This window comes from Zonotrichia albicollis, chromosome 7 (genome assembly GCF_047830755.1).
Source record: "Zonotrichia albicollis isolate bZonAlb1 chromosome 7, bZonAlb1.hap1, whole genome shotgun sequence".
In the NCBI taxonomy this organism is placed as follows: Eukaryota; Metazoa; Chordata; class Aves; order Passeriformes; family Passerellidae; genus Zonotrichia; species Zonotrichia albicollis.
The window spans coordinates 47,735,996-47,760,817 of record NC_133825.1 but is presented as its reverse complement, the minus strand read 5'-3'; the positions used below and the strand labels follow the sequence as shown (position 1 = coordinate 47,760,817).

The 24,822-nt window shown below is 42.2% G+C and overlaps 1 long non-coding RNA gene across 1 annotated transcript; it reads left to right on the top strand.

The window, feature by feature from the left end:
- Positions 1–5,217: 5,217 nt before the first annotated feature.
- On the top strand, positions 5,218–16,083 carry LOC141729506 (uncharacterized). The gene is made up of 3 exons (XR_012581010.1): positions 5,218–5,419; positions 14,475–14,692; positions 14,860–16,083. It is a non-coding gene; the product is annotated as an uncharacterized LOC141729506 (long non-coding RNA).
- The last annotated feature ends 8,739 nt before the right edge of the window (positions 16,084–24,822 follow it).

Genomic DNA, 24,822 nt, shown 5'->3' with positions numbered 1-24,822 from the left:
TCCTTGCTGATTTATCAGCCCTGGGAAAAGTTTAAAGGTGTGATGTTTATTTTATATAATCATAAGCTAAATGTGGCAGCCATCATAGATTAGGAAGCCCAATTTCAAACTGTGAGAGTCTTTTAGGCTGATTAATTTGCTGTGGAGGGATTTCACAGTGAGTCTGTCTGTTTCCCAAGCCATGCTTATTTACATTTGCTCAGTGCTTGCTTCCACAACCATGGAGGGTCTAAATAAATAAATAAATACATTTCTATAGGTAGAAATAGGTGCTCACCTGAAGAGAAATAGTAGATCCTGTGTGCAACTGAACTACTTCGAATCATCCCCAGCAAAGTCAAGAGTGTCATGGGTTTGTAGCATAGATATAAATAAATATGTAGGGTGAGAGGTGCAGTGAGCTCCTCAAAGTCAGTTACTGCTTGATTTTTGTTTACTGTGCAGGTGTTCTCCAGGAAACTTTGTACTTTTGCTTTTTTAATTGATTCTTCAGTGATCTGAACTGAAACATTTCTTTTAACAATAGGATGGGGGTTTAGTTTTCATGGCAGGCACTTGCACAAAGGTACTGGCCAAAGGGAAGAGTGAAGGTTGCTGCAGAAATGGGTTGATGATAGGAGGAACTGATGTTCCTCAGCATCTCCCTCACTGCTCCATTTCCCAAACCAGCAAAAAGAGTGAGAATTGTTTCTCTTTGTTTTAACCTGTGCTCGCACAGCCTGAAACAGAATTTAGCCTCTGCCCTTTTCTTTGCAGATTTTGGTAGTTGCAGTGCATTGCTGCTGGAATATCACAGTGTTAAGGTGGCTGTGGCTGATTTGTTACTGCACTCCAACCATGAGATGTAATGGCAAATCTTCTACCTGTGCTGCTTGTTGATTTTAGCTGTAACTTGTCATTTTGGCAGGTCTAAGGCTAGTGAGTAATTGATATGACCTGGTGTATCAAAACAAGTCTGACATTAAATCTTTTTCTACTCAGTTATTTTCAAAAAGGAGAAAGAAACTGAAATCTCTCTGATTTTGGCAAGAATGGTAAAGGAAAATACTGAGGCCATTTCCTTATTGCTTGTGGAAGGGGTTCAAATAAATAAGAACCTGGACAGAATGCCAGTAGTGATGTGAGGGATTAATATTTTTAAAGCTCTTGGGTTTCTTTGGCTCAGCCTTTCTGCAGAAGGATGGAGTGTTTACATGAACCACCAGCATCCACCTCCAGGGGTGCCAGCCTGGCACCTCACTCTGTTTTGCATTTAAAAGGAGAGGGAAAACCAGAGCTGGTGATCCTGCAGGAGCACTGAGGAGGGTCACAGGCTGGTGTGAAGGACAGCACGATCTTCTCCTGCAGGTCTGAGGGCTGCAAGTTTTAATGTCACTGTGTACTGATCCTCCTTGGATTATTAATCTCTGGCTCCATGGGCTGCCATTTGCATTTAGAGCCTTGCAACGTTTTGTGTTTTCAAAATATTTTTCACATGAGACTTGCGAAGTGCATTGAAGAAAACAAATGGAGCTCTCTCCACCCACGGGGTGGAATTGACTGCTTGGCACAGCCGGGACTGCAACGACAGAAACCCCCTCGCCTTCATCTCCTTACCCTGCTCTAAACATTTTCATTACCTTTTTTGGAGAAGTCTGGCAAAAGTAATATCAAACAGGGGACTTTTTTCCCATGTCCTCCTCTGTTTTGTTGCACAGTGTGGTCTGTTTTAAATAAGCTCCACAGTGCAGTCATTTAAGGGAATGAAGATATTTCATAGCACGCTTAGCATTTGCATTTGAATATAGGCCACCCTGCTGTTTGATTAAACTGGAGTTTAAGAAAACTGTAAGAATTGAGGTTCATGTGCAGTGCAGTACTTCACACTCGGATTGCAAAGGTTGTTGAAGGAAAAAAAAATGATAATATCCTTGGAAGTACATGACTAATGAGAATATATATAGCACTTCTGAGACAGCTCAAATATATAATTATTGTGAGGATTTCACAGACACATAAATATAATGATCTTCAGCTAAGTAAATTGCTACCTACCAATGAAATAAATATGGTCCCTTCAGAATTTGAAATAATTCAGTGCTGTAGGTGGTGGGAAATGATTCACCTTAGCTGTTATCTCTGGAACAGTAATATAGAAATATATCTGCCAGTACTGTTACATTTACATTGTTCTTCATATCCTGTGGAGTTTGTCAGAAGATCTGCAGTCCCTGCTGGGTTTCACCCCCTTATTTTGATAAGGCTCCTCACAGCATGGCTCAGCCATGGGTTGGAGCAGCTAATATTGTTTACCACAGCAGGCATCCCAGCCATAATATTTTTCCAAGAAACACTGATGTGTTTAAAGGTCAGGTTGATACTGATTTGACTGCTAAACATGAATTCATTTTTCTGGGAGTAAAGGGGTGTACATGCCTTGGGATAAAGGTTAAACTGTTGTTTATGCACTCGATAGGTGGAAAACACAAGGCTTTAATACACAAATCATAATAGCCTGGTCGGTCAGGCAGGGAGATGTGGTGCTTTACATGGAAATGGAAGCTTGGAATCCACAGGCTTTTCTGACTGTTGCTGTAGAAAAAAAAATCTCCCTGATAACTTCGAGTCTTGCCTAGAATTTGTAACGAGTTCAAACTCTTTTTTGGGCACAGCAGGCCAGAATTCATCCAGGTCTTTTGGCAGCACTGATCAAATTGAATTTTGCCACCCCTGATGAGGTGTCAGGGACTGGATCCTGCTCCTACAGCACAGGGAGGGAAAGGAAGGCAGGTGGGAGAGATGGACAGTCCCACACATTTGGATTTGCTGTTTTGCCCTCTCTGGTGGAGTGGGAGTGATGTGGTGGTGTGTGCTTTTGCCAAAGGCAGCTCCTCTTCTCCCCTTAGCTGCCCCCTGTCCTCCAGGTGCCTCCTGCCATGGCAGTGAAATCCTGCTTGGGAGAGCTGGCTCAGCCTCAGACACATCCAGCAGGCAGCTGCAGCAAACATCTGGATTTTAAGGAAGGTGTGATGGGCTCTGAGAGCTTTGCCTGGGCTGGCTGGGCTCCACAGGGAGCAAACCCCAGCCAGGACCTGCCCAGCTCCCATTTCCTAGAGGGGGAAGCCGAGAACTCAGAGCTGAGCTGAGCTCTGCCCGCAGAGCCCTCTGCTCTCCTGTGGGATCTCAGCACCTCAGGACTGAGGTGCTGAGCCACCGAGACCACCCTTGGGGGGCTCGGGAGTCCTGGAATGTTCCAGAAGTGTCTGGTGGCTGGACTTTGATCCTACACGGGAGACGACACCTGTATGAGGATAGGAGGGTTTCACCGGGGTGAATGGTGAAGGGATCAGTTAATTAGAGGGTGAGAAACAGGGTTTAGGATTTCTGTACAGGGGGGTTTAGAGAAGTAAGATGGAGGAATTGGGGCGTGTCCTGTCCTTCTTCTTCTTTTTCTTCTCCTCCATCTTCTGTGGTGATGGTGGCACTTTAGGATTGGTCATTACTGAAAGTGCACCGGGCAATAAGAATAAATGGTATTGGGGAAAAATGATAAATATTGTACACGTAACAATGGGTATAAAGATAGGTGACTGTCCGAAGGGCGAGACAGTGTGCTCATGGCTGGCTGCTGAGCAGAGCTCTGTCGGGCCGAAAGAAAATCTTTTAGATAAACAATTAATAAACATAAAAACCGAAAGAAGAACTGAAGCTTCTTCTCGTTCTTTGATACGCGGGCTGCCCCAAGGCCACTCCGGGCCTTTCCAGGCCCTCCAAACAGCCGAAAACCGGACACTCTCCTGCTCTGGTGCCTCCAGGCAGCTGAGATCCCACAGCTGAGAGGAGCTCAGAGACCAAGGACACCTGAGCCCCCTTACCTGGCTTCTGTCTGCCAGGTGCTTGTTCTTATTGAATCCCATTCCTCCCAGTCTGTAGACAAATGATGCAGCTCCCAAGGGAGATTTTACCCAAACCCCACACTCGGTTTTGTGGGAAGTGGTTTTGCTTCCACCAAAGCGTGCTCTTTGCCAACACCTTCCTTAGTTCCTTGCACTGTGTCCATGTCAATCACCTCCTCCTTTCCCATTCCTCTCCTGTTCCCTTTTCCAGCCTCTCAGAGCCTGAGTCACCTCACTCACCCATCCTCTAAATCCTTTCCTTCCAGCTCTCTCCTCTCTTTCTGTGTTAAGGAAATCTTTATTCTCAGGTTACAAGGAGTGGCTGCAGCCGTGTAGGATCACATTATATATTTTCTTAACAACACTTTTTGATATTTTGGGCTTTTGGAGCCCTCAAAGCCCATCCAGGGCTGTTCCTGTTGAATTATCTTATATTTTCTAGATTTGCTGTTGTATTTATTTCTACAGATTTTGCCTCTGCAAAGAGCCCAGTCCTGGCACAGCAGCTCAGGTCACTCCTTTGATGTAGTTTTCAGTGGGATGTTCCGACACCTTGACCATCTTGGCATTTGCTTTGAGAACAGATGGAGGAAACAGTCCATAATAGTCCTGTTGGCCTAAAAGCAGAGACTCCAGTAGTGCCACGAGCAGCTGGCTGACATCAATAGCACAGGATGTGTGTTTGATTAGCTTTGCTCTCACAAGAAGGACCCACTGTATTGTTTTGAAGAATGTGTTCAGTTGTTTTAGCAAACTTAAAAATCCCCCGTTGCTCCAGAAATAGAACATTCAAGTGAAATGTCTCCCATGGCAGGGATAAAAAGCCTTGCAAAATGTTTTGTCTACAGATCACCCTTAATCCTGAAGCTGTATCAGTTCAGAAAAACTTCAGGATTTCTTTTTTTTCCCCCCAATCTCCTGAAGACACATAAATCTAGAAACCCTGCAGGAGGATTTCTGTCTTAGCAAACAGTGCTTGGCTGCATTTTGGGTTGGTATTTCAGCTCAACATTACAAATACTTGTGTCAAAGATCTTGGCTGGAATCCTGGAATTATTTCAGATGCGATGGTGTGATAATAAGAAAAAAAATCCTCTCTAGGCTTTCGTGCCTGCTTCTTATTTCTGCCAGGTTGCCATTGCTCTCTTGCTGAAGAGGAAAGGCTGTAAAAATTACATTGTATTCCTGAGCTTTCTCACAGGAAGATGATTCCTGTGGATGTTTGTAAGAAAACTGCTTTGCTGTTTTTTCAAAGCAAAATGTGGTGCAGAATAAAGAAGGTTTGCTTGAGGAAAATCCAGCGCTGACTGGAAAGGAGAATTCTCATTTCCTCTCTGTTTTTCTGCTTCCACCCCCGTTCCTCACACTCAGGACTCCCATGCCTTGTTTTCCAACCTCATTATTAATCATTCCTCTGCATTGATAACTTCTAATTGCTTTTGTGGAGAGCCACCTCTTTGACTTCCTTGTATTTGGTGCTTTATCCCTGAAATATTTGCAGGAGTCTCTTGTTAGTTTAATTCCAGGTAGATACTTTTGCAGGGGTAAGTCCATATTCCTTTAATATTTTAATAAATATAGTATTCCTTTAATATTTTGATAAATATAGTAGTCTTTTAACATTTTAATAATAATAGTATTTAAATACTATAAAATAGATATTGTCTTTATTATCTATACTTGTTTGTGCAAAGAATTTAGGTGAACGTTTATATGTGGCTGATATTTCAGCAATATAATCCCACAGATTCTAGAAAAATCATAAAAATTGAATTAAAACTCCAAGTGTTTTTGCAAGAATAGCACAAACCAAACCTGTAACTATGAGATAGTTCATATTTGAATAGTTTATATTTAGATAGTTTATATTTAAATAATAGCACAAACCAAACCTGTAACTATGAGATAGTTCATATTTGAATAGTTTATCTTTAGATAGTTAATATTTAAATAACTATGAGATAGTTTATATTTAAATAGTCCTTAAACTTGCCTGAGCAAGTTTAAGACCTATTTAAATGTAAAAGGACAACAAACATCTCAGTATTTAAAAAAAAAAAAAGAAAAAAGGGGTTCTTGTTAATAGTAAAAGGCAAGGGTTGTGGACACCTTCAGATTAGAAAAGGCAATTAATATTTATTTCATATCAAAGTAGATTGCTAATTAGGGCTGTGCTCTTCCCATCCCCCAGGGAAATAATCAGGCAGCGAATCTCATCTGGAAAGTTCATGTATGGCAATGAGGAGCTCATCAAAAGCCAGCTCAGACCTGGCCGACCTGATGAAATGCTCAGGCTGCCTCACAGGCTGTGCTCTCTAATGGGGTCTAAAAGACCTGGTATTAGAGAATTTATTTTCTGGTGTTCTAAAAGGCCATGATTATATATAGCTCAGTCACTTGTCAGTGTCCTTTCATTAACGTGCCTAAAGAATCTTAATTGCTCAATCAGCAGCACAGATTTTTGGTCGGCTGGTGCAGTTTAAGGGGTTATCCAAGCCAAACAGAGAAAATGGAAATCCTGCCCGAATGGATCCTATAGAAAGAACAAACCATTACAGGAAAAAGTCAAGCAAGACTAAGAAGGGAATTTGAAGAGCAAACAGCTGAAGATGGAAAGATAAACAAGAAATTATTTCAAATATACCCAAATCAAGAGTGGCAGGGAATAAAGAAACAAAGGCAGGGCTGGGTGTTGGTGTGTCAAAAAATGACAGAGCTGAAATAAACCAAAAAAACTGAAAAACAACAGATAAGCTAAACTAGATGGAATTCTTTGAACTATTAAATAACACTTCCTTTTTGACAAAATCTTGTCTATATCCAATGGAAAATTTCAGCTCTTGTCAGCCTTCCCAGCAGCATCATCAAGGTCCTCTCTGTTGAAAACTGAATGGTTGGTGTTTGGATGAAGAGTTCATATCTTAATTAAAAAATAAAAAAAGAGAAGATGATGGGGAAAATTCCTGTTTCCAACCAGATCTAATCTTTACTGTGCTGTAAGGTTTTTATTGGAAAATTATAGCTAGTATGAAAACCATGCCTTTCTGTTCTAGTAGAATTTTTTTGTTATGGTTCACTAGTTCAGATAATAAATTTGGATTTTTTTTTTTTGATCAAGTGAATTGTCAGGAGAGAGCTAATTTTTCTTCAGTTTTGTAATTACTATTTAACCTGAAAAAAACCCCTCAAAACATCAGAACAGTCAACTGCTAATGTGACAAACAATTCCAGAAATGTATCCCAAGAATTATTATTGCATCTCATTCAATCTTTCAAGAGTAAGGATACAGCATGAACAAAAAGATGTTAAAATTTACAGAGGAAACTAATGCTGAAGAGAGGTGGATTAAATGAGGAAACCAGTTTGTGTTGGTGTTAGGACATCATGAAAGAAATGGAATTAGGTGTTAAAGTTGCATCAAAGCATATTTGAGAGAATAATTTTAACTCCCCACATGGATGCAACACTGGTAGTTTCTAAATTCTTTCCAGACCCCCAGGAAAAAAAAAATCCAGAAGTTCCTGTAAGGAGATAATGGATAACCTTTCAGATGGATAAGTTTCAGGAGTTAAATGTAAGACTATTTTCAGAAATGCATAAAAGGGAACTATTTTACTGCCTTGTGTTGCTTCTGTGCAGAGCAGCAGCTGAATTGCTTTCCCTGAGTCTGATCAAGCTGTATTAGAAAGGGTTTAGTGGGGATGGAAGAGCTAACACAGATGATTACAGCAATTGGGAAAAACTTCCCCAAAGAATTTAAACAATGAATAATAAACTCAAGCAAAAAGCCTCCAAGATAGTTCAAATAAAACCTGGGAAATTTAGTAAAAGATCTGTGCAATTTTCATTATGTTTTCCTGTCTGGATGCGCATTTAAACTTCTTCAAATTGATTCTTTGATGTTTTGTAGATTGTGATGTGCTTTGAGGTATTTGTGTGAGGAAAGGGGAGCAGCCAGGATTTTTCTGTCCCTTCTTTAAATGCCCTGTTTGCTATTTTAGATTTAACTGAAAGGTAGGGGTTGTCTCCTAGAAGCTTAATGTTATTAAATCAGCAGCAAGATGTCTGACATGGTTTGCCATTATTCCTAAAAAAATAATTCGCCAGTGTAGTGGAGTCAACCCCAGTGGAGCACAGGTAACTCTGCTTTATAACCTTCAAGACATGAGCCTTAATTACACCCTGGCAGAGTCACTTTAACACTCGAGTCCATTTTGCTGCATGTTGACATTACTAAATTATCTCATGTTCAAAATGCAAAGTAGCTGATTTTTTCCTAAATGCATTTCTTGGCAACCAAGAGATAAATTGGTCTGGTTCCATTTTTAAGAAGGGCTTTGTCCTTTAATGGTCCTTAAATTAATCCTGGTAATTCCACCTGAGAGGATGGCACTTCTAGAAAGCACAGAACAAAATTGTGCATTGTATTGCCCGCATGCATTTACAAATATTCTGTAGTCCGTTCACACTGAAAAGAGATTTCTACAGTTATTTAAGAAGTGAGATATAAATAGATGAATGTCATTAAAGATCAGCCTCCCTGCCTTTGAATTTAATGGCAGGCTTTAGATGAAGTGAAGGACAGTTTGTCCTAGAAGATTGTGAGTTCATTTTCAACAGAACTAAAGCCCTTAAATTAGGAGATGGGCACATGTTTATACATATACAGCATAAGAATGTTTAATGTATCTCCCACATTTCTTAGTTCATCTAAGTTATTTGACTGATCTTTTGGAATAAGAGGCTGCTAGTAATTGTTTTATTTAGTGAAGCACTAAGGATCAGTGTTTGGGAATCTACATCCTATTGCCTTTGCTCCTTCACAATCAGACATTATTTCAGGCACAGAGTTTCAGTGTTTGTTCTGGGATTTTTTTTTGAAATGGTGTTTAGGGGGGGCAGAGTAGAACCCATGCCTGTCACACATTTCCAAGGTCTCTCTGGAGTTTTGTTTTAAATCTGTGATCTCGTAGGGCTTTACAAGTATTACTTTGGAGAGAAAGGTATCCTGAGTTCACCAGAAGGGAAATCAGAGCACAAGAATCTGAAGAACCAAATGTGTGACGTGCCAATGCTGAGCTGGGCTGGGTGTTCCACACCATCCACTCCTTTCAGTAATCATCTATGGGTTTCTCTGGGTCTGGATTGAAGGCACTTGAGAGGGCAGTTCATGTTCAGACTCAGGTGTTTTTTATTTCTTACCAGTAAAACAGCCTCACTGCTGTGAGTTGGGCAGCTTTTCATTAGAAGGCACAAAATGGCCAACAATCTCTTGTTCCAAGGTCTTTTAAGACTAAACTATCCAATTAAGAGCTGACACCTGGATTATTTTCCCTTTTAACCCAATAACTGAACCCAGAGAGCCCCCAGTGGGGAATTTTCTGCCCAATTACAAAATGCCACCCAAACCCATGGAGAAGGAGGAAGAAGGAGCATGAAGAAGAAACCCAGGATGACACCCTGTGCCCTCCATCTTGCTTCCATCCACAACACACTAAAAACCCCAAAACCTCAATTTCTCACCCAGTGATACACCTACACTGCTCTCTATAATCTATTTCACACTTTTGTGGATTCCAGTCTATCTTAAAGTCTAGGAAATTTTCTCCATGGATGAGGGTCAGAGTCAGTGCTTCTCTGGGGGTCAGGGCACCCCAGAGCAGACACAGAAATATTCCCTGGGTTTCCACAACCATCTGTGTTAGCTCTTCCCACTGAACCCTTTCTAACACAGCTTGATCACACTGAAGGAAAGCAATTCAGGTGCTGCCCTGCACAGAAGCAAGCAGCCAGGCCTTTCCTTTCCTCCTGGGGCACAGGGACCCAGCTGAGCACACCCCCAACCCTCAGCTGCTCCTCAGGGCCTCCCAAGGCCCTTCTCCATCTGTGGGAGAGATGGGGGTAGGATGGTTGGGATGGATGGAGAGGAGAGATCTCTGCAGCCAGGTTGTGGAATTTGGGGTTTATTGCAAAGGGCCCTGCTGGGAGCTGCCAGCCACAGCTCTGAGCAGAGCAGAGAAGTAAAGAGAGTGGGAAAGAGAGAGAAGGCAAGAGAGTGGTAAAGAAGATGAGAGAGTAAAAAAGTACAGCGTAAAAGAAGATAACAAAGTGACGTTCCTGTTACAATACCATAAATCTTCTTCTGTCTTGAATATTTTAATTCTCACTAACCAATCTAGTACAAGATACAAATCCTATAGCATTTACATACAGCCTATAAGAATCACTACATTACCATACTGTGCTACATTTTAAACCCTAAAAACTTCTCTTTGGGCCCTTCTGCCAAGCTGTAGGGTCTGCTCTGACCCTTGGGCCTGTCTGCAAGCAGAGGCTGTTGTTCCATCAAAGGGGGATCACCTTCAGCTGGCCATGCCATTGTTTTCCAGTTGTTCAGTAACTGAGGGATCTCAAAGCTTGCTTTCATTTCAATCTCGTTTATAATTTCTATATTATCAAAATCTTTTGCCAGGCAAACATATTTATAAGGCTTTCCTGTTTCATCTTCCTCAACATCCATGCTCATTGCCCTCCTGTGGACACTCTGATAGTTTGATATCTTTATTGTATTGTGGGCACTCCGGGGACGGGAGGCGCGGGGATCTTTGTCCCTCGGGGCATCGCGGAGCGGTGTCGCCGCTTGGGACGGTGTCAGAGCTTCTCTTTCACCGCTGGGCACCGTGTCAGAGCTTCTCGTTCCCTTCCGAGCCCCGGGAAGGGCTGTGTGTGTGAGGGAGCCGGGGGCTGTCCGGCAGATGGTGCTGCTGCGAACCGTGAGGAGCCGCGCTCCCCTCAGCCCTCAGCCCTCAGCGAGGGCGGCCTGTGCCTCCACACGCGGGTTTGGGCACGGGTGTTCATCGCGAATGTCCCAAAGAGGCTTTTCCGGATGAAAATACTCCAGAAAAAAAAAAAAAAATCTCACTTTACTTAGCGTAGCATAATGTGTTTTAAACACCCTAATTATAGCTACATATGGCAATTCATAAATAAAACAATGCAAGAAGTTGTTCAGCCATGTACCAGCTCCATTATTTAAGACCAGGGAGATATAAGGCTTGGTACCTTCAAAGAAGGAATTTTTTTATTGACTAAAAAACCAAAAAACAAAATCAATATAAACTATTAATAAATCTGTAACGGCGTATCAGAGTAAAGATAGGAGTCTGCCTGCTCCCTTTGGCTTGGTTGTGGTGTTGGAAAATCAGTATTTTGTGGTGTACAAAATCAATAACAAATATCGAGGACTTGAAGAGTCTTACAATCCTTTTCGGTAAAGTAGAGAACTTGAAGGGTCTGTACTTAGAATCCTTTTTGGTAAAGGTGATTACTTAAAATTCTGGATTCTAGGCTAAGACAAAAAAGTGAGGTTAACAACAGCAGTTCAAACCCTCTTCCAAATGCTTTTTCTCTAAAAATTCAAATAGCAAATTTCCATCTTGGCCAGACAAGTAATGAGGGAGGAAAGAGCTTTTAAAAGAATTGAACTTTTGATTCAGAATCTGAACCTTCCTCTGAAAATCTAGGCCAGGGACTGGAGGTGTTAACACTGTCTTTAATCAGCAGGATCCTGTTCCTTCAAGAGGCCTCAGAGAATTTGGATTTGAAACACGGAAGTATTTATCAGTTCAAAGATTAGTAGCAGATAAAGTGTCCCCTGTATCAGACTTTTGCAGTTGCTGCAGATAAAGTTAGCACAATATGCTACTTTTAAATGGATACAGCCAAAGTCCCACCATCCCTCTCTTTGAACAAACCTCCGGTCAGCAGCAGAGCTGGACTTTCCCTCTCTCCTGCCATGCCCATTGCAGTGAGGGCAATTCAGGGAAAAGCAAAAGCCACAAGACTATTTTCATTTTTGTCTTTCCTGATTTGAAGTTCTGCATTGGTTCCCTTGGGAATGAGAGTTTTTGTATGGAATTACACAAGATCTTATTCCACCTGGAATAACACTCAGAGATGGGCAGAGTGGATGCTCCAGAGAAACACTTGTGTGTGTGTGTGTGTGTGTGTGTGTGTGTGTCTTCCTACCTGCCTTTGATGGGATCAAGACAATATCATAAAGTAGTTCAGAATGCATTCTGCAACTGAATTAAGTTTAAGTCGGAGATGATGCCAAAAGGAGTGTCCAGGCTTTCTCCTGGTTCTCAGACTCATGGTCCTGGGGTGTCCCAGCACTGGCAGCGGTGCTTGAGGGATTTTGGAATCACTCAGATCAGCAAGGTTCTTTTGGAGTCACTCAGATCAAGAAGGTGATGCTGCTGAAAGCACACTCATTAGGGAAAGAACTTTAGTTTAGCTAGATTCTTGCATGGGCCACTAAAGCTGAATCTGAAGAACAGATGCACTCAGGGTGAAGATGTCAGGATCACCCCTCCAAGAGTTCACATAGTCTTAAGTACTCTTCAGCTGGCTGCCACACTGTCCCAGGAATATTAAGTAAAATTTGCTGCCTAACCCAAAAATGGAGTTGCCAAAAATTTCAACTTCCTGGCTATGTAGACCTGAAGATGTCCAAGCCTTAAGTGCTCCTGTTCCTTACCTGTGTTTGCCAATTGCCTGAGAATCCTCCTCAGGCTGAGTATCAGCTTTGACAAGACCAAGTGAAGAGCTCCAGGCAGAGCTCAGAGCTGATCCCCAGAACTGTCAGAGCTGTAGCTGAGGAGGGATGGGAGGACAGCAGGAGGAGAAGTGAGCTGAACACTAAAATGCTTTTTGAATAGCTGTGATCAGACAGCTATTGTACTGACACAAGGAAATGTAATCTGTTGCATAAACAGATGTATGTTCCATCTCCTCCTTTGAATAATGAAATTCAAATCTCATCTCTCAGGTGAATTGAGTTCTAGATGGATGGGGCAGGAAGCCTTACTAATTTTTCCCTTTGGTCCAGTGAACAGCAGTAGGAGGAGTCAACAACCAGTACATGGAATACTCAGTTTGAAAGGGAAGGGGCTGAGTGGGACCTGTCTTGGATCCAGTGTCTGTTTGTTTTGGCATACAGGGGAGGGATGCTCTAAAGCAAATCTGAAACCTATTATGTATTGACTTGCAGCATCTCTGGGAAGTTATCAAGTCCTATTAATCCTAAAATCAGGCCTTAATGTAATTTATTGCGGGAGCAACTTGTGCATTTATCTGCTTGTCAGACTGTGTGCAATACGGAGCTCAGTCTTTTTATGACCCTCAGTATTGTCTGACTGAGAATGTGGTGAGCCCCTGGACGAAAGGACTGCTGTAGGTGAAATCTCTGCTGCTGTGTGGGAGTGTTTATGCTGCAGATGAGTTCCCCACCTACCAGGACAGGAGACCTCTGGAAATCTCAAGTTTCAGGCAATCGGTGTGAGAAGAGAGTGCAAATGGTTTTGGTTGATTCTGCTGAAAGATTATTTGGTTCAGATTGAGCTGTGCCTTTTTAAAAACCAAATGTGCTTTGGAAACATTACCTCAGAGACTGAGGTTAGAGGGTGGTGGTGTTTATTTATGTGGGGTAAAGACAGAGGAGATTTTGGAGGGAATGACTCTATGTGCATAATGACATTGATTTGAGTAAAAACAGACTCTGCCTCCACTTCTGGAAGATAAGAAAAAATTGGACTTTTCTCCCATAATCGTGATTAAATAACTGCCCTGTGGCTGCTTTTCTGGTGTCAAAATTAACTAAATATATTTTGCATTGCTTTTATTGCAACTGGCAAGTGAGCAAGTCACTAATAGTAGCAGAGCCGTTGTGTAATCAAGGCTAATCCTTACTCATGGTAGGAATCAGAGCCAAAAGCCTATAATCCTACTCTAGGCCACATTCCTCTGCAGTTTTCTTCTTAATATCTCTTGCTTTTTGTTCCTTAAAAACTGTTTTCTGTATTTTTGGGTTAGATTCTTGACTTAAATTTTGTATTACTTCTTTTGAGGTTTTTCCTTTCATGGGGAAAGTGTTCATTGATTTTGCCTCGGTGCCCTCTTCACTGCACTGCAGCCTGCCTTGATGTCTCCAAAGACAGTCACAGCACTGCTGCATTGCTCACATTCCAGATTTTTATATTTCTGCTTTATTTATGAGACTCTCAGATTTTATGTAATAAAAAAGAGGAAATAAACTCTTTGTGGCTGTGGAGAAAGATCTACCATAAACCATTTCTCTCTGTAACAGAGAGAAAAACAAAAGACCTTCAGACTCAGTCCTCTGTTTTTGGAGACCTGACTCAGAAGTTTTGAATAATTCCAGCTGAATGTCTTCACGTTTGTTTTTCACTGGATTGTGGGTAAGAGGGACATGGTGCATATGCACACCTAGGTGTTTGCAAAGGTTTCTTTGCCTCTGTTGAACAAGTTCTGGAGTCCTGTGCTCTAAACTGCTTCTGATAGCAGTTGCTGGAGATTTAATTATAACTCTAGTACCTGTATATGCCAATTTCCTGATGCAGTGGGTTTGTTGTAATTAACAACTGACAGCTGTTCTGTGGCTTCTTCCACAGAGTTATTTTGTTGGAATAACTTGGATCAGTTGTTGCCCCCAACTTTCATCTACAAGCTTTGGTGTTTGTACTAGCATGGCCTGTGGGTCCATCCAGTTTGCTAACAGCTATTCTCCCAAACTGCAGGAAACTCCCAGGGTATTCCCCAGCTCTGTGGGAAAATTCTGCTCGGAGACCTGTGGGTGATCATCTTACAACCTGGAGCATGGGAGTGAACAGTCCCTTTTATCTGGCTTTGAATGGGCCCCAGCTCTGTCAGAGCCCTCCCTGCCTGTGTGCTGGCCTGTGCCAGGAGGGCTCTTTGGGAAACAGGATCCCAGGGAACCGTGCACAGCCCAGCCCAGGTGGGTCCCACTGCACTCTGCGGGCAGGGCATGCCTGCTGTGGAGAGATGGGCATGCTAAAGGAAAAGCCAGGAAAAAGCATTGGCTAAACTGAACTTGAACATTTTCCACAATTTTTTTTTTCTTGCTTTCTCTGTCTGTGCATCCCTGACTGATGGAGGTACCAGGAGATACCAGACCCAAAGTGGCAGCACACCAGCAGCAGCAGGGTCACACAGCAGCTGAGGCTGGAGGTGCCTTTGGAGCCTTGGTGCATCCGATCCCATTCTGCCATCGGATCCTATCGTGCCATCAGATCCCTTCTCCTGTGCCCTGGAGCAGCCCCCAGAGATTCTGCTCCAAAGCACTCTGATGAGCCTTTTCCAGCCCCTTCCAGCTGGGAGGGAGATCCCTGGAGAGGATCCTTTGTGCAGGGCTCCATTCCTGCCTCTGGAGGCTTTGGCTGCTGTCATTGCTCCATTTGCTGGACCTTGTTCTGTGGGAAGGGCTCGAGTGCCACTCAGGTTACCCCATCGCCCTGGAAGTTCCCACGTGAGCTTTGAGCAAGAATCATGGATCATGGATCATGCTCCAGGCAATGCTTCAGCCCTTCTAAAATCACCAAAAATCAATTTATTTTTTTTTCCTCATAAACTACTAAGAATTGCAAATTTTCAGGTATTTTTCCTCTCTAAAATTTTATATAATTCTTGCAAATACAATCTTGGGAATTGAAGGACAGCAAAAGGAATCCCAAATTCCTTTCTAGCCAAAGAAGAGCCAGCACAGGAAACAAAGCTGTGTAAAGATCTTTTTTTCTGCCTAAGATAAAAATATGTTTTAAACTGAGGGGAGATTGCAATGCTATCAATTATGAATTGAATGAGGAATTTTGTAGCTGGACATGTACTGGTCATTAATTCAATCAGAAGGCAAGATTTATGACCAGTCTGCAATGTACTCATCCTGCTTTAAACTGTATTGAAATGATGTAATTTTCTATTAAATTTATGTAATGCTGGTAGAACCAAGATCAATATCTTGTTTCAAGTTTGTTGTTTTTCTTCCAGTTGTTTTAGGTGGAAGTGAAGAGTAGAAAATCATTTATTTATGAAGTTTTGTGCCTGTTAGAGCTGCAGGCACCAAACTCCCCACTGGATACAGTGCCATACTCATTCCTTCACCTGCAACAATCAACACTTCATTATCACTTTATAATCTGGAAACTTAATTACTGCCATTAATTACTACCACTGCACAACAATTTCCCACCAATGCATGTACTAAAGTCTGTGCACAATGTAGGAACTGGGGAAACATGAATTCCATGGAGTCTCAGGCAGTTATTTGGGATTTGTGTGGAATGCTGTGTAGTGTTATCTGTCACCTCTTCTGTTTCCAAATAAACTGTGCTAGTGAAGTGTGAAACCAAAACCACTTGATCCTTTGCATCTTGAAGTCACAGGGAATTAAAATGAATTAAAATGAAAAGTTTCATTGTCTAGCAAAGAATTCTTATTGCTTGTCATCCGCAGCAATGAATTTCTTCCTTGCTCTTGGAGTTTGGAAATCTCTGCCAGTGCACAGCCATGAATGAAGAGTTTTTAGACAGAGCAGTTCTTTTTTTCCTTTTTTTCATTGATAGGAGTTTTGTCTGTTTTTAAATGCAAGACTTGAAGCTTTGTTTTAAATCATCTTAAATCTAGAGGGGTTTTACAGGACAAGAGCTGACAAGGTTTTGAAATAGCTCTTACAGACAGGTTGTGGTGTCTCCATCTGAGGAGGTGGGTTGGCCTCAGAAGTCATTGGGTATCATGATCCTGTTTGTGCCATGGGTTGAACCACAAGACCTCAAAAAAATCCCTCAAAATTCTATTATTTTGTGATTAAGCAGGAAGTTTCCAAAGTTTGCTCTCACATTTATCTTGTATAAACCCAGCTCATTCCACTCCGATGAGATTTATTCCAGGAAGTTTCAGAAGCAGATTAGGAAGCCCTGGAAGAATCCAATGGCAATTGTCTCCTCTGGCACCACATTTGTTTTTTGACTCCACAATCCTAAAAGGCAATGAAAAAAAAAAAAAAAAAGAAAAATAGGAGACACAGAGCTATAAATAGAAAGACATCAGAGGAGGGACTCAGTGGATGAGTGTAATGAATGGCAAAAGATGGTTCACAGGGAGGAAATGTCAGCATTTATTACACAGAGGGGACAAATAGCTTCCTAAAGTCAACAGTTTATTTTGCTGAACTTTCCTCATGGCAAACATGCAAGCTGAAGGATCAAAAGGATTCAGGATGCACTTAATTTCTGGTGGTCTCTGCTAATAAAGGTTGAGTTGGTGAACAGTAGGGTGAGTCTCCACCAGTCCAACTCACTGCTTGTCCTTTTCCACATATCCATTTCCTAAAGTGCAGCAATTCACTCTTGGGATCCTGAGCAATCCCTTTCTCCTGGATATTTAAATACTAACCAGGGTTACATAGAATCCATCTTTTGTGCAAGAGGAGCAAGAAACATCCTTTTCCTGCTGTCAGGGCCCTGTGATCTGTCTTTGCCCTGAGTTCTTGTGGGGCTGGGGATGGGAATTGGTGTTTGCCAGCTCCCAGGGAATCTCCAGGACCCAACAGAAAACGAGAGCTCCACAGAGGCTCTGCAGCATTTTGCACACTTTTGGCGGTGCAGGATGATGGTTTTTTTTCTTTTCCAGCTTTCAAGAAGTGCCTGAAAAGTAATTTTTTGTTTAAACTAAGTAGATATTTTAAACCAGCTAAACCACTTTATCTGTGAACATTTGTGCCTCCTGTCCAGCCTTGCCCTCCAATGGACTTGCAATTTCCTGTCAGCTATCACACCTTTGCAGCAGGTACAGGCTCCATCTGCTACATCTGCCAAAGCTTTTCCTAGATTCAAGCCAGAAAGGGTCATTCAATCTTGTTTAGTCCTGCAGGTAACATCTACTCCAAGATTTCACCTGGCTATTTCATTTTTGAGTGCAATCCTTTTTCATTGAGCGGGAAGAATCTGAGTTTCATTTATTAAAAGAGTCTTTGTTCTCTTGTAGGAGGAGAATGTAGTCAGAGATAATCTTTATCGCCCAGTCTCCTGATAATACAAAAAGCAGCTATCTTGAGAGCTGGCTTTCAAGTAGAATGGAAAAACCGAGGTTTTTTTTCCTTGTGAAATTTCATTTTTAATTTTAAGTAATTGAAAAACAGGAAAAAAAAAATAATTGGCACGGTCCCTGCATTTGAGATTACTGCAAATAAACTTTAAATAAATTACAGATGGCTCTTTTATTTACAAAATGCTCAAAATGCCTCAATTGACAAATATATTTAGCTGGAGTGTGTGATGAAGTGATAAGCAAGTCAACAAAGCAAACCAAAAATAAGAAATTATTCTCTGTTTCGAGGATGCCCACAAATGGCGAGTGTTGATAGAGAAGCACAGTCATCAGAACCAGGGGATTAATCTGCACATAATGAGGACTGGGCTCAAGCAGGAGGAGAAGTTTCAATAACAACAATGGGAGCATTGTTGGGAAAAAAACTGCAGCAGACCCATCTGCTGGAGCCATGTGACAGAGTCCCACACAGAAAGGCAGAGCAGAGCTGAGCATCCCAGGAAAATCTGGTGCTCAGCTGAGAGGAGATCCGAGCCGGAGCTGCCTGGACCTGCCTTCAGAGCACCTTTCTGATGGGGACAGAAAATAAATATTTCTTTGCACGCTGCAAAGAAATTTCAAATAAAAAGTTCACACTCGCCCAGTTGATGGAGTGACCTTTCCAGAAACTCTTACAAATTTCCAGCCTCTGAGTCCTGGGTTTGAAATATGAATTTAAAAGGGAGGGGGGTCGGTGGGAGAGGGAAGATGTAGAAGGGTAGTGTGTCATTTCTTTTGGTATTTTGTTTCCAGCTCTATCCTTTGATCTCTGCAGCAGTGTAGTTCAGACAATCTGTAGAAATATTGCTAAACCAAGTTACTTTGTTATATTTTACTTCAGCCATTTGTCAGCATATGCCATAAAAATTTTAGTTTTCTCTCTTGATCTTTATCAGAGATTGCTGTTTCTCTTTGATGTCCCCCTCCTTATTTGACATTTGGATCTGGTTTCCCATTTAATTATCTAACTCTCTATTGCTATTTTAGTTTAAAAGTTCACTGCAATATTTCACTCCTCCTGTTTCTCAGTCCATTCCTCTGTGCTCCAGCTGAGACACAAGAAAATGATGAAGGTATTCACTGTCTTAGGGGGGTTTGTGCCCAAGTCCTCCTGTGAACAGAGGGGAGCACAAGCTGTGGTCAGTGAGTGTGGGCAGCAAACATGATGCTGGGGCATGCTGGATCTCCTAAATCAAAATATTCAGAGGCCATTCTTTGATTAAATGGTAAATATAGTCTGTTTCTTGTAGGTTTGAGAGTCTGAAATGTAAACAGCCTTGCAGTCAAAATAGCTGTAAAATGTCATTTAATACAGTCCCAGTTCCTACAAACCATCTTGTGAAAACACCATCCTGTGTCAGAAAACAGAAGGAATTCCTCACATTTTGTAGCTCAGAGAAGGAGATTTGCTCTCCAGAGAGACAAGCTGAGGCACAGAGGACATTTTACCTCCTTAGTCCAGAAAGTTTCTTATGATGCTGGAAGCTCCTCGGGACAGCTGGTTCTTGGGATGTTCCACAAGCCACCAGCCCCTGGATGAGGTGGGGATGAGCAGAGGATGGCCAGGGTGGTTTGGGTGGTTTATTGAGTGGCTGCACAGTGTGGAGATGTCCCTGGGATGCAGGAGGGACTGGCATGGCTGGAGAAGTGGGAACCTGTGAGGTACCTGTGCCACATCACTGATGGGATGAAATCCTGCTGAACTCCTACAGGAATACAGATTTCAGATATCCTGCTGAACTCCTACAGGAATACAGATTTCAGCTTCATCCAAAACCCAGCTAGAGGGAGGGGGAGAAGTCTGGGTGCTACTTCTTGCTCTGGAGTTCAGGGCAGGTTAGGAGAACCTCCCTGTGGGTGCTCTGAGACAAAGGATCCAAACATTTCCATAGGTTGTTGTTCAGAGCAGAGCTGGAGGCGAGCACAGCCACGGGTGAGTCCTGGCATATGGCTGAGGGGCTTCAGTGGAGGGTGTGCGGCTCCATCTGGCAGCCCCAAGGGAGCAGATCCACTGGAAGCCACAGCAGACTGAACATATTGTGCTTCTGGCTGGGTGACCTCCTCCCCCAGCCCAAATTTGGCAGCCAGAATAAAACCGTGCAGGAAAATACCACATTTGATCAAACCACTCTTTTTTTTTTTTTTTTTTTGCTTTACTTCCACTTTTCAAATGGAATCTTTGAAAGCAAAGAGGAAACCAGGGAAGAGGTGATCCCAACCTGCCTATGTTCAAGAGTCAGATGCTTGTCTAGCATGAAAGCATGAAGCAGACCTAGGTCCAACCCCCTCCTCTGCCTGGGAAATCTGGAATTTGCACTCCCCACCACTAAGAAAAATAACCCAGCTGCTGAGATATGGGGAGATGTATTTGGATTATGGAGACATGTCTGTGGTTTTTGCCATGCATGTTTTCTGTGAAGCCAGCTCCTCTTTGTAGGCAGTACGCAAATATTGATGGAGCAGAAGAGAAGGACTGTGAGAGGCACTATCTGGTATAACATTTCCAGCCAAAAATATGGAGGTAATTTGCTTCATTTTCTGCTCTTTGCACTGCAATAGCTATTTTTGCCTGCCAGATAAGGCACTTCCCAAAGGATGGTGCTTGGAAATGTGCTCCTTTGAAGACAGGCAGAAAATATTCTTTCACCTCTGGATTCCCTGGGTATAACCAAGGTTTGAAACCCTCATGTACCACGTTTGAAGCCTGTTGTGAGTAAATTTGCTGCCTGCATGGAGATGAGGCTCTGAATTTGTCTACCTTGCCCTGATTCACCTTATCTCCCAACGGGAACTGGGATTTAAGAGCAAAACAAATAAAATGCTTAAAACCCAGACAAGATTTTTGGCAACAAAACCTAAGCAAAATAAGAAATTGTATGATCTTGCTTGGTAATTGAGAGGAAGCTGTTCCCAAATCTTCCCTCTGTGTTTTTGTGGATATTTCAGATAAGTTTATCTCCTTGGGTAGTACAAGGACCTTGATCCCAAGGCATTGGATTTGAAGGACAGTCCTCTTGTCTTCCCATGAAGTTTTATTCTAGCTGAAGTAATTGAAGATTTCTTGGGCAGTTTCCAGCTTACTCTGAACTTCAGTTCAGTGTTCAGGGGCTGAGGAGCAGAGTTGCCTCTATGAATTAGGAAGAGGTCAGGATTTTATTGAGCATTTTTCTAAACACAGGAAGGAGCTTGCATACTGGAAGAGGTGATTTGGAGTAATATTTTTTGGTTTTGGTAATATTTTCTTTTCCTTGGTGTAATTCTGTTCAGGTCTACTTTCAGCACGTATAAAACCGCTCATCTCTACTGGGCAGTGCCAGTGATACACCAAGGACTTTGGAAAACACTGCCAGGTCCCTGGCTCTGCCTTTGGCAGTTCCCTCAGTGTGCTCCAACAGCTGGCACAGAAAGAATGAAATCACAGAATCACAGAATGGTTTGGGTGGGAAGGAACCTTCAAACTCCTCTCATTCCTCCCCCTGCCATGGCAGGGACACCTTCCACTGTCCCAGGTTCTTCCAAACCCCAACCAACCTTGGACATTCCAGGGATGGGACAGCCACAGCTCCTTCTGGGCACCCTGTGCCAGGGCCTCACCCCCTCACAGGGAACAATTCCTTCCCAAAATCCCATCTAACCCCACTCTCTTTGAGATACTTCAGCTCCACGGTTGTATTTACTTCCCTTGTGTTTCTGCATGGAAAAGAGAGTTTTTGTTTGATTTCTAGCCATGCACTGATTTAAAAAGACCACTAATATGTTTCTAAGTTTCTTTTCAAAGTTTTACAGGGTAAAAAAGAGAGCTAAGGCATTAAGAGCTTTACATGCTCAGAAGGACAGCAGCAGAAAAACAAAGGCACTTAATCTGGGATACACAAAGCAGGAAGGGGGGCAGCATGATGTAGCTGTAATGAGAGACGGCGAGATTGACGTGGAAAAGATGGGACAGGCAGCAGAGTATAAATAGAGCTGCAGTTTATTTGTAACTTTCATTTTTAGGTGGGGATGATTGACACATGGATGGGCTGGATGAAGGTAACCTCCCTGATCTTTAACTTGCAGGTCACATGGAGAAAACTTTGAGAAAATACTCCAACATGTAGATGTCAGATTGAGTGACAGCCGCATGTGAGGTGAATTGCATTTCCTGGCTTTTTTACATGCATCACTTCACAGAAATGATGGCTGCCATCGGAACAAAAAGACGTCCTTCCCGACCGGGGTCAACAAACTGACAGTGCCCACCCATTAATAGAAAACACTGTCATTTAAAATAAAATGCTATGGAGAAAACTTCAAAAATCTATTAGCCAACACAGCAGATAGTATCAGTTTCTGCCCGTGAATTACTGTATCCCGTTCCAGTGTTAATGTACAGCGCAGTGTGTGGTACGATTTTCATCTGTAACAATATATATAGAATGCCATATGGCTGACAGCATGCACTACACATGTCAGGCTCTTCTGTTTTCTAGCTCTGTACATCTTATTTGCTTCTGTCTAATTATCTTGTTCTGTGGAGGGGAGGGAGAGAAAATAAGAAAAGCCAATGGGAATTCAAAAATCAGCAGTAACAAATAGTGCCAGTTACTTAATTCCATTGTTAATGTGTTCTTGTGTTTCTTAAAATGCAATGCTTTTTAAAGGATGCAGTTGGACATCCATTGCTCGAGGTGGAATGTGGGGCTGTAATAAAAGCCCTGTGTGTGGCATTTCAAAAAAAAACCCCAAAAAACAAATCAGAAAGAACAGCCCTGCTTTATGCTGTCCACTTATATTGGTTAATTCTAGGCATAATTTTTCCAGCTGCTAGAATGTGCCCATATTGCTTTCCTATTCCTGTCTGTCTAAAAGTGCCTGCTTTTTGGTTTTTTTTCCCAACAGAAACAAAATAGTGCTGAAAAAAATCTCTCTGAAACTGGACCCCTGGATCTGAAATGGTCTAAAGAGCTCCTCAGAAGTTTAGCCTTGATTTTTAATTTTTTTTTTTCCTGAGGGATTTGGTATTGTTTAAAGGTCAGAGCCCCAAGATTTGTCTTCAGAGATTTAGTCCTGGATTATCTGTCAGTCACTTTCCCCTTTGTAAAGGCCAGAGGTGATTGCCATCATTTCCCTTGTTGTGCTTCCCTCTTCTTGAGCACTTGATCCACAAGGAAATATCTTGTCCTGGACTAGAAGGAAGCTGCCATCTCTTCTGTAATGGAAAGTGGAGAGAGAGAAGGGGAAATTTGGGCTGGCACCTATATTCCAGGATTCTAAATGGGGCAGAGCTGCTCCGAGTGCTGCAGCCTTCAAGCTTTGTGTCCCTGCAGGGCTGAGAGGCAAAACCCTTCAGTCCAAGGGTGGAAGGGATTGGTTGGCCCACCATGAGCCTAAAATAGTGTCATTTTTGGGTCATTAACTTGTCCTGGCTGCTGCTCTGGAAATGAAGCTCAGTGCCATGCTGAAAACTCAATACAGCTAGATAGGAATTATAAAATTGGTCAGGAAAAGCAAATGGCACAAATGAGTGCCTTGGTGCAGCCATGGGCTGGCAGAGGTTACACAGGAGTGTTAACATTGCTCTGCCTTTATAACAGTTCAGGAGTGAGGGGCACAAAGTGAGCTCTGGTTTTGCCTGCACTGCGTGATCCTCCATCAGGAAAAGATTTGATCCGTGAATGTGGTGTTCAGAACCACCCTGATGCAGTACCTGTGTTCTGTGGGAGTGGGATGTTCCAAAAGGGGGCATTCTTTGATCAGGAAGGCAGTTTTTCCTTAATGTTTGCAAAGGCAAAATGATTTTTATAGTAGAGATCTCATTGAAAATTCAGGAAGCAGCCAAAGTTAACAGCAGTCTGCTCTGTTGTGTGAGGATCCCTTGCCATATTTGCTCTTAAACCTAATTAAACATGACCATCCATTTAGGAAAAGACCCTCTAGTATCATTTTCCAAAAAGTTTTCTTAATTCAATACATTATCACTTTATATCATGACATTTTGCTCAGTGATGGGGCCATTTCTGCTAAAATTGTGGTGTGATTGCAGCTGGAGTTTGCTGTGTGTTCTTCCTGTGAGCTCTCATGATCTCTGTATGAATTCCAAATACATGATATTTCATTAACACACATTTCTTCTTGTTGATATTTCTGTTGATTGTGTCAAATTCCTTCTGCACAAATTCCATGGTAATTATGAAGAAGAAGCATGTTCCATGCTCCCTTTTTGGTGTGAAACCTGTTCCAGCAAATGGCATTTGATTCTTCTCTCCCAGTTCAAGCGGAGTTTTCATTTTCACACCAGAGGTGTCTGAAATTCCAGAATAGGGACATGGTGCAGCAAGGCAGAAATAGAAAACTTTTAACGGGGAAAATACAAATTTAATACAGTGAAAACCAAAAAACCGAAACTCTTAAAATACCTCTCTGAGCAGTGTTTGAGTAGTTTTTGCAAAGCTGAGAAAGAGATCCCAACAGCTTTGCGGGAAGGAATGGCCTTGGGCAGAAAAGTGAGGCCAGGGGGGCCCTGGAGCTGCAGAAAGAGAAGTGAGCTGAGCTCTCCCATGTGTGTGCTCACTCCAGAACATGAACAGGATTGGCTTTGCTCTGCACTTCTATGTTTCCCCCCCAAAAATAAGGATATTTAGAAAAATAAAAGTATTAGTACATGTTTGAGTCTGAGCATCTTAATGGAAAGCCACGTTGTTATATACATGTCTATAAATCTTATATACCATGAGTTAATTTCAGCTTTCACCCTTAGTCACAGAGATTCAGCCTTTCCAAAAAGAGCTGTTAACAAAGATGTGGTATGAATGGGGGAAAATAGCTCATTTATCCATGGCAAATTACAGGACAAAGTTCTCCTATGTTTCATTAGTGCAATCCATAGTACTTCACTTATTTGACCATCATTTTTCTGGCTTTCTATGAGGGCAACAAAAGCCATGGAGCATCTAATGTCTGTCAGACTGATCAGTCTGAGGAGGCTTTTGCTATTGAATAATT